This window comes from Elephas maximus, chromosome 3, assembly GCF_024166365.1.
Source record: "Elephas maximus indicus isolate mEleMax1 chromosome 3, mEleMax1 primary haplotype, whole genome shotgun sequence".
Taxonomy (NCBI): Eukaryota; Metazoa; Chordata; class Mammalia; order Proboscidea; family Elephantidae; genus Elephas; species Elephas maximus.
The window spans coordinates 44,646,125-44,662,449 of record NC_064821.1 but is presented as its reverse complement, the minus strand read 5'-3'; the positions used below and the strand labels follow the sequence as shown (position 1 = coordinate 44,662,449).

General features: G+C 45.4%; 1 pseudogene; it reads left to right on the top strand.

Annotated features, from left to right (window-relative positions):
• The first annotated feature begins 7,623 nt into the window (after positions 1-7,623).
• LOC126074185 (uncharacterized) lies at positions 7,624-7,742 on the top strand (annotated as a pseudogene).
• The last annotated feature ends 8,583 nt before the right edge of the window (positions 7,743-16,325 follow it).

The following is a 16,325-nucleotide window of genomic DNA, read 5'->3' as shown; positions in this document are numbered from 1 at the left end:
CAACAGGACAAATATTGTATGAGACCACTATTATAAGAACTCAAGAAAAGGTTTAAACACAGTAGAAAACATTCTTGATGGTAATGAGGGTGGGGAGGGAAGGAGAGAAGAATTCATTAACTACATAGTAGACAAAAATCATGTTAGGTGAAGGGAAGGACAGCACACGATACAGGGGAAGTCAGCACAACTGGACTAATCCAAAAGCTAAGCAGTTTTCCGAACACAACTAAACACTTTCGGGGACAGAGTAGCTGGGGCTGGGATCTGGGGACCATGGTTTCAGGGGACATCTAAGTCAACTGGTATAACAAAGTATATTAAAAAAAATGCTCTGCATCCCACTTTGGTGAGTGGTTCCTGGGGTCTTAAAAGCTTGTGAGTGGCCGTCTAAGATGCATCAATTGGTCCTAACAAAGGAGAATGAAAAACATCAAAGACATAGGAAAATATTAGCCCAAGAGACAAAAGGGCCACATAAGCCAGAAACTCCATCAGCCTGAGACCAGAGGAACTAGATGGTGCCCAGCTACCATCAATGACTGCCCTGACAGGGAACACAGCAGTGAGTCCCTGATGGAGCAGGAGAAAAGTGTGGAGAAGAACTCAAATTCACATAAACAGACCAGACTTTTTTTTTTTTAAGGGTCTGACTGAGACTGGAGGAACCCCTGAAGACATGGCCCCTGGGCACTCTGTTAACCCAGAACTAAAACCATTCCTGAAGCCCACTCTTCAGACAAAGATTAGACTGGATTATAAAATATAAAATAATACTTGTGAAGAGTGTGCTTCTTAGTTCAAGCAGATCCATGAGACCAAATGGGCAGCTCCTGTCAGGAGGCAGGATGAGAAGGCAGGAAAGGACAGGAACTGGTTGAATGGACACAGGAAATCTGGGGTGGAAAGGGGGAGTGTGCTGTCACATTATAGGGATTGCACCTAATGTCACATAACAATATGTATATAAATTTTTGTATGAGAAATTAACTTGAGCTGTAAACTTTCACCTAAAGCACAATAAAAAAAATTAAAAAAATCCATTTTCCGTTGTTAGTATACAGAAATACTATCAGTTTGTAATATTGATCTTATATCCTGTGACCTTGCTATTGTGACCTTGTTCTATTGTCATCATACATTTAGTCCTGTATTTGTTATAAACCATATAATATATCATTATTATATTTGCTTTAAACAGTCAAATTTATTTTAAAGCAATTAGAAATCCAAATAGGTGTCTCTTACCTTCAGCCAAATATGTATTATTTCTTGTGCTCTTTATTAATTTGCATAGATAAAATTTTTCATCATTTTCCTTCAATTTGAAAAAAAATTCTTTAACATTTCTTGTTAAGTGTCAGCTAGTGACAAATTCTCTTAGGTCTCGCTTGTATGCAAATGTATTTATTTTGTTTTTATATGTTTTTCTTTTTTGCTGGATATAGAAATTTAATTTGACAGTTTTCTTTTCCTTTTAGTATTTAAAAATGCTATGCTGTTGTCTTCTGCCTTACATTGTTTATGATGAGAACTCAGCAGTAATTCTGTCTTTTTTTTTTTTTTTTTGCTGCTTTTAAGATTTTTTTTTTCCCCTTTATCATTGGTTTTCCGCAATTTGATTATGAGATATTTTGGCATGATTTTCTTTGCATTTATCCTGTTTGTAGTTTTTGAGCTTCTGGGATATGTGATTTTATATTCTTCATCAAATTTAAGAAAATTACAGCCAGTTATTATCTTCAAATATTATTTCCTCTCCTATTGCTGACTTCCAATTACATGTACGTTAGACTGCTAAGTTTCTGTTCTTCTTTATTTTCAGCGATGCCCTCAATTTGGAAGGTTTCTATTGCTATGTCTTGAAGTTTACTGATCTTTTGTTCTTCAGTGACTAATCTGCTTTTAAGCCCATTCAGTTAATATTTCATTTCACACATTGTATTTTTTAGCCTTAGAAGTTCCACTTGGCCCTTTTTTAGAGTCTCCATTTCTCTTATCGAATTTTGTTTTCCTTTAAATCCTTGAATATGTTCGTAATAGCTTCTTTGAAGTCCTCATCTGCAAATTCTAGAATCTCTTTCATTTCTATTTGCTGATTTTTTCCCTGAATATGGATTACATTTTCTTTGTTCTTTACATATCTAGTTATTTTTCATTGTTTGTTGGCTATTATGAATATTACATTTTTGGGTGGTTGGATTTGGTTATCTTCTGTAAAGAATATATAATTTTGCTCTGGTAGGTAGTTACATTGTAGATCAGCTTGGTCCTTTTAAGGCTTATTTTTAAGTTTTGTGTGGGGGGGGGCATGGACAGTAGCCTTAACTGTATGGCTAATTTAGTCCTTTTGAGGTTCTCTACTGACTGCTCTGGGTGTTCATCCAGGTCTCTCTACTCTGGCTGGTTGAACATGAATGTATCTCATCTTTGTGTGAACTCTGAGAGTTATTCAGCTAATAGCTCCTGTCCTTGTGTAAATTCATTCCGTGCAAGCGCAATGTTCTGGAACTCTTTTCTGAATTACTTCTTCCTCTCTAGTATTTTACCCACCAAAACCAAGCCATGTCCACTTCCCTTTACTTCAATATCTATTCCCTGGGCTCAGGGAGACCACCAAGCTCAGCACTACAGTCTGGAAAGAAAGCAAGGCAATCACAGGGCTCACCTCATTTGTTTTCCTTCTTTCAGGGACCTCAGACTACTCTGCCTGTTGTTCAATGTCTGAAAATGGTTATTATACGTATACTGTCCAGTTTCACAGTTGTTTATGGCTGTAGGACAAGTTTGGTCTGCTTTCTCCATCATGGATGGAAGCAGAAATTAGACAAGTTGTGTTTTAATGTCAACCCAGGCTCTGCCACTACCTGGCTATGTGGCATTGAGTAATTCCTGTCATGTCACAGAACCTAATTCAGTACCTATACAATGAGGACAAAGAATCTTAAAGTTCATTGTAAGAATCAGAGGTATAAAGTACTAACATAGTGCCTGGAACATAATACATCCTTGATAAATGGCAGCCATTAGTTGTTTGTATACAGAACTTCAAGGCTCTATGACCTTAGGCAATTCACTTTACCATTCACCTCATACAGAAAATGGAGACAAGATTCATCATGCTAATAATAGCCATCCTTGCTGAAGACTTACTTTGTGCCAGCTATACTAAGCATGCTTCATGTATTGCCAATAATTCTTGCTGAGTTAATACGCTATTTGATGAGCTCCTTGAGAACAGAGCCTGCCTTATTCATTACCATTATGCTCATGTCTAATCCAGTGCCTGATGCATGGTAAGTGCTTCACAAATATTCAGTGACGTATTGAACTGAACTGATAAACACGTAAAAGAGTTACAGCAAAAGGATCCGCTGAAACGTAAACGTTATCTGATTCATCTTGAATGTAAGCTCCATGAGAGCAAGTATCTGTCCTGTTCCCATTCTACCCCTAAAACCTAGAACAATTCATGGCACGTAGTAGGTGCCTGACAAATATTTATTGAAGGAATGAATAGAAGGACCATATACTTCCCTTGCTAGGTTGCAAGTGGAAAGCACATTGAAATAATCATAAATAAGATGTTGAGCAGCTGTACCGTGCAGCCAGTACATTTTCTCAGAGGGTAGCAAGAACTTAAATTCAGGAGACCAAAAAAGGTAACTACACTTGTTTAATTTTGAGTCTTGGTTTCACTTTATGTTAAATGGAAATGATGATAATAACCGCCTCTGAGTTGTGGTGTTGCTGTGAGGATTTAATGAATTAACACATGTGTTTGCTCGTGGTAGATGTGCAGTAGCTGCTGCCTGTTATTAATCTGGAGATGGGTCTTGACTTCCCTTCATGGGCTATGGCACCTGATTCTTTTTCACAGGAGAAGGGTTGTAGACCTTCCCTCAGAGAGAGGGCAGGGCCCAGGAGAAAACCTGCAGGTTGCACGTAGCCATCATTCCTTGGCAGGCTGGTCCAAGCTCCTTGCTTGCTTGCTCTCAGAATCTTAAGGAACCAGTGGGCTTTTTCTGAATCTAGAGAGGAAAACAAGTCATGCTGCATCATTGGTTCCTTCTTTCACCTCTCGTAATTCCAAAGAAACCAAATTAGTGCATTAATGACCTTTCATCTTGCACCCTGTAAAGGTAGCTATCAGCTTTACATCTCTTTGTAGAAGTGAAATTCAATACAGAGACAACCTTTTATAGTTTGCCAGCTTTTATGAAATGCAATCAATCAATGGCCAAGTACAGCTGCTTGAACACCCTGCTATCTTCACGTGAAAGGGTTGGACTTAATCAGATTGCTTGCGTTGAACACAAGTGTCTCAGCCCCATCAATCTCCCTCAGGCTAAGACCCCTTACTGAGCCTGGTTTTGCAGAGAAAGACTTCATTCAGTTGTCTTTTCTGGAGATGCCATGGGCGCCTTCTCTTGTTGCTGCCACTCTCAAGCGTTCACTGGTGGGTGGCTTGGCAAAAAATGTTTGGGATTGTGCCTCGAAGAGAGGACCAGTTGCCGTTGAGTAGATTCTGACTCATGGTGACCCTATGTGTGTCAGAGCTGAACTCTGCTCCATAGGGTTTCAATGGGTGTGATCTTCAGAAGCAGATAACCAGGACTTTCTTCCAGGGTACCTTTAGGTAGATTCAAACCACCAAACTTTTTGCTGGGAACTGATCACATTAAACATTTGTGCCACCCAGGGACTCCTCATACAGGGTAATCCTTTATTATTGTCATCACACTTAAAGTGATACGTTTTGCAATCCACTGTGGGTTAGGATAATAGATTATTATCTTCCTGCTTTTATGAATATTATTCTCTTTGCTTTTGGTACTTTCTAAGATGCATAAGATATTGGCCCATCTCATTAGAAGTTCAGGAGGCAGCAGGTAAGACAGAGTTCCACCCCTTTGCTCAGCCCCTTCCTTTTTCCTGCTGTTGGGCATGTTTCTCCTCGCTAACACTCCTGCGGTAGGCAGAATAATGGAGCCCCCATTATGTCTACAGCCGTATCCCTGGAACCTGTAAATATGTTACCTTCCATGACAAAGGAGAATTAAGGTTGCTAATTAGGTGAATTTAAAAGAGGAAGATTATCCTGGATTATCCAGGTGGGCCCAAAGTAATGACAAAACGAGTGCAGGAGAGTCAATGCCAACTCATGGCAAACCCATGTATGATGGAGTAGAACTGTGCTCCACAGGGTTTTCAATAGCTGACTTTTTAGAAGTAGATTGCCAGGTCTTTCTTTCAAGGCACTTCTAGGTGGATTCAAATTGTCATCCCTTTGATTAGTAGCCAAATGTGTTAACCATTTGCCCCACCAAAAATTACATGTACTCACAAGGGTGCTTGTAAGCAGAAGAAAGAGGAAGAAGAGGAAGGCAGAGTATTCTGATGTGAGGAGGACTTACCCCCTTTTGCTGGCTTTGATGATGGAGGAAGAGACCATGAGCCAAGGAATGTGGATGCTTCTAGAAGCTGGTAAAAGTAAGGGAGCAGATTCTATCCTCAAGCCTCTAGAAGGAGCACAGCCCTGATGACACTTTGATTTTAAACTTCTGACCACCAGAACTGTAAGAGAATAAATTTGTGCTCTTTTAAGCCACTGAGATTGTGCCAATTTGTTACAGAAGCAACAGGAAACTCATACAAACCCCCACCTCAACATTTATTTAAGCTTTCCTCAACATTTAAGCCCTAAGTCACGAGGCCCACCTTTTCCAGGAAGCCCCTCACCTCTGCTACCTACAGTGATCCTTCTGCTCTTGGAATTTGGGGTTGCCTTGGTTTTACCCTGGTGGCATAGTGGTTAAGTGCTATGGCTGCTAACCAAAAGGTTGGCAGTTCGAGTCCACCAGGCACTCCTTGGAAACCCTGTGAGACAGCTCTACTCTGTCCTATAAGGTCGCTATGAGTCAGAATTGACTCGAGGACAATGGGTTTGGTTTTTTTTTTGTTTGTTTGTTTGGTTTTACCCCACTGCTGCCGATGTTCTGTTTCTGTCCTGTCTCTCGAAGAGTCTGAGAGTGCCCCAAGGGCAGGGTCCAGGCCCCCTTCCTCAAGTGGACTTCTGGTCATAGCTGCTGATTTTTAAAAAAAAATAAAAGCAAAAGGAACTGAAGTAATGTCTCCAATAGTGTGTGTGCTGCCTCCATCCGGATGCGGAGCCCCAGGCCAGAAACGGTGAGATCAGGGGAATCCGTCTGAATTCTTAGCCTTGACTGAGGGTCAGGATGGCCCAGGGCCAAAGAGTCCCTTCAGTTTTGGTTCCAGATCAAATTATAGAAGAATATGAGCTCAGTTCAGCATGCCACTTCCCAACCAAAAACAAATATTAAAAATTTATTTAAAAAATATGTTTTGTGTGTAGGTTTTGACAAATAGTCACATTGTATCTATCAGATACCTTGATATCTTGCACACAGTAAGCATATGGTATTATTTAGGGATGGTCCCTGGGTGGCTCAAATGGTTTGCTCTCAACTACTCACCTAAAGGTTGGCTGTTCAAACCCACGCAGTGACACCGTGGAAGAAAGGCTTGGTAATCTGCTTCCATAAAGATTACATCAAAGAAAACCCTATAGAACACAGTTCTACTCTGTGATACCTGGGGCTGCCATGTTGGAATCAATGGCAACTAACGACAATAACACAACAACAACAATATTTAGAGAGTGAGTTATTAAAAGAATAAATGGACGACCTTGGGATCCACTCATATTTTTGGTTCCTGATCAAGCTCGGAAACCTGGTGGTGTAGTGGTTAAGAGCTATGGCTCCTAACCAAAAGGTCGGCAGTTCAAATCCACCAGGTGCTCCTTGGAAACCCTGTGGGGCAGTTCTACTCTGCTCTATAGGGTCGCTATGAGTCGGAATTGACTCAGTGGCACCAGGTTTGGTTTTTTGGTTTAACCAGGCTCAGCATAGATGATGGAGGGGGTGGAGGAGAAATTGGTCTGAATTGGGTGTGAGGACCCCAGGAGTCTCATCCTTCCTTGGTAAACGTGTATGGGTCTTTTCCTTCAGTGTCCTGAGCTGCCAGCAGAGAGAGGGGCCATATCCCCAATTCCTGGGTCCTGAGGCCCTAAAGGACAGCCACCATATAAAATGGGTTAAAGTGCAGGATCTGGTGATTGAGCTGGGAAGGGGCAGGCAGAGGCCCCTGTACCTGTGAGCTGACTCCCAGGATCCACGGACCCCTTGCCCTATTTGCTCTCTAGGCTTTCCTGGGAGGCACCTGGGGCAGGGGCACCCTATGCCTGCACAGGGAGCCGAGGGCAAGGGAGCAGGGACAAATTACCCAATAAGAAAGGTAACCATGTGCTTAGGGCATCAACAAAACAGGGGCACCAGTTGTCCAAAGCAAAGGCCCATAGATGACAAGCAGACAGGACCAAGGAAAGGCAAGGGCCACAGTGGAAGAAAACTGGCAGGGCACTAAATGAAACTGACAGCAGCTCCAATGCATGAGAATATGCTGGCCAGAAATAAAGTTCACACAGGGCCATGAGGGTGCCCACGCACAAGGTTGTTTAAGCTACGAAGTCCCTACCACTTCAACACCTTCGTTGACATCTGCCTCCTACGGTCTCCTCCCATGTACTTGAAGCTCCTTATCTACTGCTTTACCACCCTGAACTCACCAGATCTTGTCTGATCTTGGAAGCTAAGCAGGGTCGGGCCTGGTTAGTACTTGGATGGGAGACCATCTGGGAATACTGGGTGCTGTAGGCTTGGAAACCCTGGTGGCATAGTGGTTAAGAGCTACAACTACTAACCAAAAATCAGCAGTTCAAGTCTCCCAGGTGCTCGTTGGAAATCCTATGGGGCAGTTCTACTCTGTCCTATAGGATTGCTGTGAGTTGGAATCAACTCCACTGCAGTGGGTTTTTTTTTTTTTTTTTTTGGTATCTTGGCAAGTCTCTTGGGAGTATACTATTTCTTTCTAAAAACAAGAGATGAGGGTGGGCTGTCGACTCTTGCTGCATTCACCCAATAAGCAACTGAATCCAACACAAGTGGTTACTGGGCAAGGATGGATTATATTAATAGATAACAGTTCTCTGATCCATTTTGAGAGAACTGTCTTATACATCCATGTCTGCTGATTTCAGCAACTCCAGCCAAGAGGGTCAGTAATGCTCTTTGCCATGATACAAACACAAGATTGTGTTCTCGTGAACATCCTGGTAAACAACCAGTGGGAACTCCAGTCCCAAATGATGTGCAAAAGTGAGGGAAATCAAATAATTTGACTATTGCAAGGAATTCAATCAAGTTATTTTTTAAATGCATGGGATTTACATACAGAGTTCCGTCCTAAGTAAAAATCTTAGCTCCCTGCATCCACCAAAAATTTTATAATCCAGTTTATCTCATTCCACTAAAATGGCATATGTTCCATTGCTAATATTATAGTTGCATTTAAAAAGAAGCTACATTATGGATGGCTAAGACACACACACATGCACACACATTTATATACATGTAAATGTATATATATAACTCATATATACCATTCAAATGTGTAAGCAGAGGAAAGGGCACCACAGATTATCAATGCTTACAGCCCTCACATGCCTTAATCCAGCACTGACTGGGAGAACACACTCAGGACTTACCCAATGCCGGCCAACTGGTGCCCTCGCCTCCATCTGGTTCAATTTCCACTCCAACTCCCTTGTACTACCACCCCCATCTTGGTGTCCTCCCCTTACTGTCTTGCTTCCCCTCCCCATCACTTCCCAACCCATTTTTCCCAGAGTACCCAGATACTTGCCTTAGTGCCTCCTTCCAAGGACCTGAGCCACAGTGTCCCCTCCTCCCGAGCTTGTCCTTGAGCAGCCTTTGCAGACCCACTGGGAGGCTCCACTGCCAAACAGTGAACTTCTTCAGTGGACAAAGGGCCTGACCTGCTACTTGGCCTGGCCCAAGTGGAGCATGGCTGCTACAGAGGGTGGGGCTGGGGGGCAGGACTGCAGAACAAGGAGCAGCCCCCTCCCTCATGCTCTTGGGTCAGGAAACCCAGCACCCCAGGACAGGGCCTTGGAAGTGCCCATGCAGGTGGCTGGGCCCACAGAAGATTCTGGGGCAGGTGATGGGTAGGGCCTCTGCACCCCCTCACAAGGTGGTGAGGCTGAAAGTGTGTTTCTAGCCCATTCTCTGGGCCTGCAATATCTCCCTGACAGTGTACCATTGAGGGCAGAGCTCAGGTCCAAGCAAGCTGACCTGCATGCCAGAAAGCACCAGCGTCTGCCAGGAAAGACCAGTGCCTACCAGAGGGTGTCGCGGGACTTGAAAAACCCCTCTGAGCACAATCTCTACTTTGTTCTGGCAGCATTGTAGCCCTGGACTGTAATGTACTTTCCCTGAGTCTCAGTTTCCTCATCTGTAAAGTGGAGACCCCAATGCTATCTATCTCTCCAGTTTGTGGGGCTTAAGGAGCATGAGCTCATGAAATGCCCTGGAAGCTGTCAGGCAGTCTACTGATGTCTCACGGTTCTCTAGACAAACAAAACCAGCGAGACAGAGAGAGAGGTAGGTATATTGTTGATGTTAGCTACTGTTTAGTTGGCCCTGGACTCATGGTAACCCCAAGTACAGCAGAATAAAACACTGCCTGGTCCTGCACCATTCCCATGATCAGTTGCTGATGGGACAGTTGTGATCCGTGGGATTTTCACTGGCTAATTTTCGGAAGTACATTGTCAGGCCCTTCTTCTTAATGTAAAAAAGAAACCAAACCAAACCTGTTACTGCTGAGTTGATTCCGATTCACAGCCACCCTATAGGACGGAGTAGATGTTTGCTTTGCCAACAGAATGCATTGAAAATGAGATACTGATACTATCAGTGTGAAGTCATAAGAAACCTAGAAACTTCTTCCTGGGTCTCCTGGAAGCTTACTCTTGGAGTGCTACCCCACAGACTCAGCAACCATTCTGAGAGAAACCCAAGACTCATAGAGAGGCCATGTGTAGGCACATCCATAGACCCCCAGCTGCGTCCCCAACTGCCCTCTTCCCACAATGTGAGTACACTGTCTTGGAATCCTGGCTGAGTCAACCTTCAGTTGACTTTAGCCCCAGTCACTATTTAACTGCAGTTGCTTGAAAGAACGGAAGTGAGAACTACCAAGCTAAGCCCAGTCAACCTACAGAACTGCGCATGGAAGCAGCAGCCAAGAAATCAAATGACATATTGCATTAGGCAAATCTGCAGCAAAAGGCTAAACTTCATGTGTACAAAACCCAAGTCTTGACTTTTCCCTTCAGACCTGCTCTACCCACAACCTCTGCCATTGCAGCAAATAGCAACATTCTCCTTAGGCCAAATCTGGGGTCCTCCCTGCCTCCTTTCTTTCTCATATACTCCGTGGCTTATGTGTCAGCAAATCCAGTAACTCTCCCTTTGACACATGGAGACAAGCTAATGATTCTTGCTGTTTCCAGTGGTCCGAGCTGCCCTCCTCTCTTACACAAATTTCTACAATGACCTCCTCGCTCCGCATGCAAAAGTCAGAGTGGTCCTTTAAAATATAAATCAGATCCTGTCATTCCATGGCTCAAAAGCTTGCGATGGTTTCTCAGCTCCTCAGAAGTAGAAGGCAAGATCCCTCCCAGGGCCCAGCAGACCCACCAGGATGTGAGCTGCTCTCTTCTCCATCCTCCTCTCCTGCTTTCTGTTTTGCACCCTCAGCTCCAGGCTCACCTGCTTCCTGGTTGTTCCAGGCATATGCAGGCTTGCTCCCCCTGGCTGAAGGCTGGCTCTATGTCAGGCCTGGGAGTTCACAGATGAGGCGACACAGCACTGCCCTCAAGGACCTTAGACCAGATTGTCAAGGACAACCAGAGAGCTGAAGGTAGGTTAGGCCTGCCCAGAGGAGCAGGCATTCAGGGCTCTGGTTCTATCTTTAAGGGTGACCAGCCCCTCAGTATGCCCAGGGAGCGGGGTCCACATGCCATTCAGATGGGGGCTGCCTGGGCTACATGCAGTGCTTGTGCCCATGAGGAACTCTGACTTGGCCATGATGGATGCTCGGGTGGAAGTGGAGGCACAAAGATCCTCGAATGTGAGTTAGTGCTGGGCCTCACCAGTGCGGTGGCTGATGGATGGGACTAGCTGGTGCGGCTGGGAATGCAGAGAGCCACTCATCTTCATAGAGGAATTAAACAGGACTTTGCTGAAGAAATAAATCTTGGGCCTAGTTCTTAGCTGCTCATTTTCTTGGAGCATTTTTCCTTGAACTCCTCTGAAGGGAGCTGCCCCCACCTGCAAAGCTTTCAGAGGGTCTTGGTGGGAACGGAGGAACTTCCACCGGCACAATCCTCCCATTTTACAGGCAGTAGAGCTGAGGCAGTGTGGTTCAGTGGTAGAACTCTCCTCTTCTATGCAGGAGGCTCATATTTGATTCTGGCCAACGCACCTCACGTGCAATCATCACCCATCTGTCCGTGGAGACTGGTGTGTTGCTATGATGATGAACAGGTTTCAGCAGAGCTTCCAGACTAAAAAAACAGGCTAGGAAGAAAGGCCTGGTGATCTATTTCCAAAATTCAGCCAATGAAAACCCTATGGATCACAAAGGTCCAATCCACAAACCAATCATGTGGGTGACGCAGGACTGGGCAGCATTTTGTTTTGTTATGTGTGAGGTCACCATAAGTCGGGGGCTGACTTGATGGCAGCTCACAACAAGAAAACTGAGGCTCAGAGAAGTGATATGACTGAGGCTACCACTCTGTCACTGCAGATGACAAGGTGAGATCTCCTGGCTCCTGACTTTAAGCCCACTGCAGGGCGTGGCTGCTGATGGGGATGGCTAATGGACACCGAGGCACCTTGCTGCTGGTGAACATTTCTCCTCTGGTGACCGGTCCTGAGCCTGACAGTCCAGCATCCCTGACCCTCTGGTTAGGACTCAGAGAGTTTTCCTGTATGCAGTCACGATTCTGGGCTCGGAGCAGAGTTTTGAGGAAAGAGAGCAAAAGAAAGGGTCTTGGGGTTAAGGAAGGTGCTGGGGAGGGAGAGAAAGGAAGCTCCACCATCCAGTTCTAAGAGTATGGGGAAGAGGGATATATATGTCTGCTGTTGCTGGTCACTACCACCCCAGTGCAGGTTTGTTGAATGAATAACCAATGTGTCCCTCCTGGCGAACGAATGGATGTCAGGCTAATAGCTGCCATCCCAATGGCTCATGCCCACTGAAAGCTTCCTATGGGCCTGGCCCTGTACTGTGGCTTTAAGTGCAGTTGTCCTTTCCAGTGAGGAACCTGAGGCATGGGGAGGTAAGTAACTTGGTGAGCTTTGGCCCAGTGCCGTCTGAGCAGGTGGCAAACCCAGCCTTGGCACTGATGTGGAAGGCTCTGAAGGTCCCTGGGCCACGTTTGGGCTGCTTTTATCCATGGATCACTGGGTGGGGGTAGGGGGTGGAGATGAACCACCTGTACAGTCATTGCGCCACAACAAATGCAGCCCTTCTTTGCCGAGTGCTGAGGATCCTGGTTCCCTCAGCCCCATTAGGGCAGGAGTCCTTGGGGATCTGGGCATAGGGAGAACAAACATTTCCTTCTCAGGAGTGACCCAGGCCTTAAATTGGATAAAGTCTTCTCTAGAGGCTTCTTCTCATTGGGATACTGAATACAGGTGGCAGACAGCACACTGAGGGTGCTTCTCTAGAGAACCAAGCCTAAGACAGTAACTAAGTGTAATTTTCTAATCTCTGGACTAGAATGCTCCTCATTGCCCTAGGGAGTATGGGCCTCCAGCTGGCCTCTCTGCCTGTATGTTTGCAGCCCTCCCTGCTGCCTCTCTAGGCAGTGAACATGGTCTCCTGCAGGCTCCATGCCTCAGGGCCCTAGGTGCAGAGGGCCTGGCTTGGGCTCTATGGTGGAGTTGGTGCCCTCCTGCCCTCCTGGCCTCTCTGTCCTTCTGCCCCTCTCAGCTCTGAGTTCCCTCAAGTCGTGACACAGACCACAGATTTCCCAGGGAGCTACACAAGCCCTACATCTGCAAACCTACCTCCCTTCCCATCGTTAATGTCCTTGTGTTGAGCCCCTGTGAGGGGGCGGCGGGCACAGGTTGCACGGAGAGTGGATTCCTCACTGGTATTAAAATGCAGGGAGTTACTTCCAGTGCAGCCACTGTGACAAAACCCTGCTGTGTGTCTAGAATAAGGTGCTGTGGAAAAAGCCTTTGTTCTGATGACAAATTCGGTGTTTGTAGGCGAGGATGGACCTACAGATGCAAACTCCGTGACGGGACACCAAGGACCAGTCCTCCTTAGTAGGGGTTTGTCTCCAGAGGCCTCCAGACACAGGACACAGTGTTCACAATGCACATGGTGTCCTAGGGGAGAAGAATTCGCATCATTACCATTTCAATTAAAATTGCTCTTCCAAGCAGCAGATCCCAAGGTGCAGCCCCAGAATTCCAGAACATTCTATCAATACAGCCACCCTGATGTATACAGCGACTTCTTGGAAACCGTGTTGGCCAGCCCCATCTGTTCCGTGGCTTGGGGTGAAGGAGAGGCCGACAGCTGAGAGATATTTGCCAAGCAGCTGTGCTGTCAGTTATGAAGAGCAAAGAGCTGAGAGGCAGGACATGGGCTTGAAGTCCCTCCGTGTCATTTTAGTGTGTCTGGAGGTGTACAAAGACGTGTCCAGGGCAATAAGGCTGAGCTATCAGGGCAAAGCCAAGCATACCTTGCCCTGACAGTTATTAAGGTAATTTTTTTTTTTAAATTCGAAAATATTCTGTGTTCCTTTCAGGGAATTTGGAAAACACGAAGGAATACAAAGAATAAAATCAAAATTTGTTCTTGATCCTATCCTGCGGGATGAGTGCTTATTATGGGTAGAATTGCTTCCCCTCAAAAGATATGTTGGAGCCCTGACCCCCGGTACCTGTGAGTGAGACCTTATTTGGAAATAGTGCCTCTGCAGATGTAATCCAGATGAGGTCATTAGGGCGGGCCCTAAACCAGTATATCTTGTGTCTTTATAAGAAGAGAGGGGACACAGAGATAGACACAGAGGAGAAGACGGAAGCAGAGATTGGAGTGATGCTACAGCTGCAAGCCAAGAATCACCGAGGGTCGTCAGCCATCAACAGAAGCTAAGAGAAAGGCCTAGGACAGGTTCTCCCTCAGAGCCCTCCGGAAGGATTCAATGCTACTCATGCTTTGATGTTCGACTTCTGGCCTCCAGAACTGTGAGAGGATAAATTTCTGTTGTTTTAAGCCATCAAATTTGGCACTTTGTTATAGCAGCCCAAGGAAACTAATACATTGCTGTTCAAATTTTCTTTTGTTCTTTTGGATTCCCTTCTAAACATCACAAAATTAAAATAATAGTGTATACTTATGTTTGGATCCCAATTTTTATTTTAACTTTGTGTTATTAGCTGCCACTTGGAGGTTGGCAATCACTAGAACTAGTTCTGACACTCCATAATTCTACCAAAGGCCCAGGATCTGTCTAGATTTTTAGCCCACCTTCCTGAGCAAGCTGGATTTTTGTCCTCATGCTTGTTGCTTCATGGTCCCAAAATAGCTGCCACAGCTCCAGGCAATGCATTTGTAGCAGAAACTGGAATAGTATCAGTGAGCCCCCTATTATGTCTTCTCCTTTAATAGGAAAGAAAAGGCCACCCCAGAAACTTCTGACCATGTGTCCTCTAAAGATTCTTCTATCATAAACAGGTCATCTGGCTGCCCCTAGATAAAGGGAGGCTGGGACAGTGAGCGCCTGGCATTTTCACCTCTACAGAGGAAGATGGGCAGCCAGAAGTGGGTTGGGGATGGCTGCTGGCCAGCCAATTACCCATAGATCTCACTCTACGTGTTACAACTTTTCCTACTGCTGGCTAAGTAGCCACTTCCAATTTTTTATTATAAGTAGCATTTTAATGGGCCATATTTGTAATATTTTCCCAAGTTTATGATTATTTCCTTACAATAAATTTAAGTGGAATTATTAGGTCAACAGCATATGCTTCTTTAAGGCTCCTCATTTCAGTTAACGGCAACTCCATTCTTTCAGTTCCTCGGGTCAAAATCCCCAGAATCATTCTCTTTAACTCTCTCTTTAACGCAGACATCCAATCCATCAGCCAGTCTGTCAGCTTCACACCTGCATCTGCCATGGGCCCCTCTCACCCCTCCGTAGTGCCCACAGCATCCTGAGCTTCTCCTGTCTCCCTGCTTTCAGCATCACAGACTTAATGCTGCTCTTCACATCCTCCTTCGCTCCAAACCTCCAGGGCTTCTCATTTCACACCAAGTAAAGGCCAAAGTCATAACCATGGCTAACAAGGACCAACGTGATCCAACCTTTATTATCTCCCAGACCTCAACTCTTCCTGCCCCCCATCCCATCTCTTCATTTCACTCCAGCTTCATTGCTGCTTCTCAAACACACCCAACTAGGGTCCCACTTGTTCTCACTGCTTCCTCTACCTGGAACACCCACCCGAGTCCACAGACTCATCCACCACTTCCGTTGGTGTTTACTCAAGTGCCACCTTGGCAATAGCATTGATCACTATCTAACTGCCCGCCTCCCCGAGAATGTACTGTCCATTAAAAAAAATAATCAGTTGCCGTCGAGTAGACTCCAACTCATGGTGTTCTCATGTGTGTCAGAGCAGAATTACACTCTATATGGTTTTTCAGCAGCTGATTTTTTGGAAGAAGGTCTCTTGGCCTTTCTTCTGAGATGCCTCTGGGTGGATGTGAACTGCCATCGCTTCGGTTAGCAGCTGAGCATGTTAACTGTTTGCACTACCCAGGGACTCCACTGTCCATGAAGAAGGGCATGTTTACCAGACTTGACAGACAGTAGGTACTCAGCTGAAGCATGCTGAGTGTTGAATGACTTGCCAAATTGCTAGCCAGGTTCACTCTTCCCATCGTAGCGGTCTGTGCACAGGCATATGGCTCCTTCGGCCCTTCCTCCCAGGAAGTGGGTCAATAACTTGTCCAAGTCACCCAGTCACTGAGGCCTTGATTTCTATCTCTGCTATGCTGTCCTCTGTTTCTCCAGGGGAGAGTCCCATTGTTGTGCACCTGGAGCCATGTCAGCTGGATGGGAGGTGAAATAGGAGGTGGAGGTGGGAAGGCAAGATTCTAAATGGGAAAAGCCCTCTCATTCCATGAGCACATTTCAGTCTATGGCCCAGAGAATAGCAAGTGTATTCCTTGCCCTCTATCAGCCCACATGAGCTAAGTTGGAGTCAGGGGCTCTTGTGCTCAGACTACAGAGAAGGGAGCAGGGCTGGGGTGAAACGTGAGGCTGCAGGGTTTCCATGAAGCGG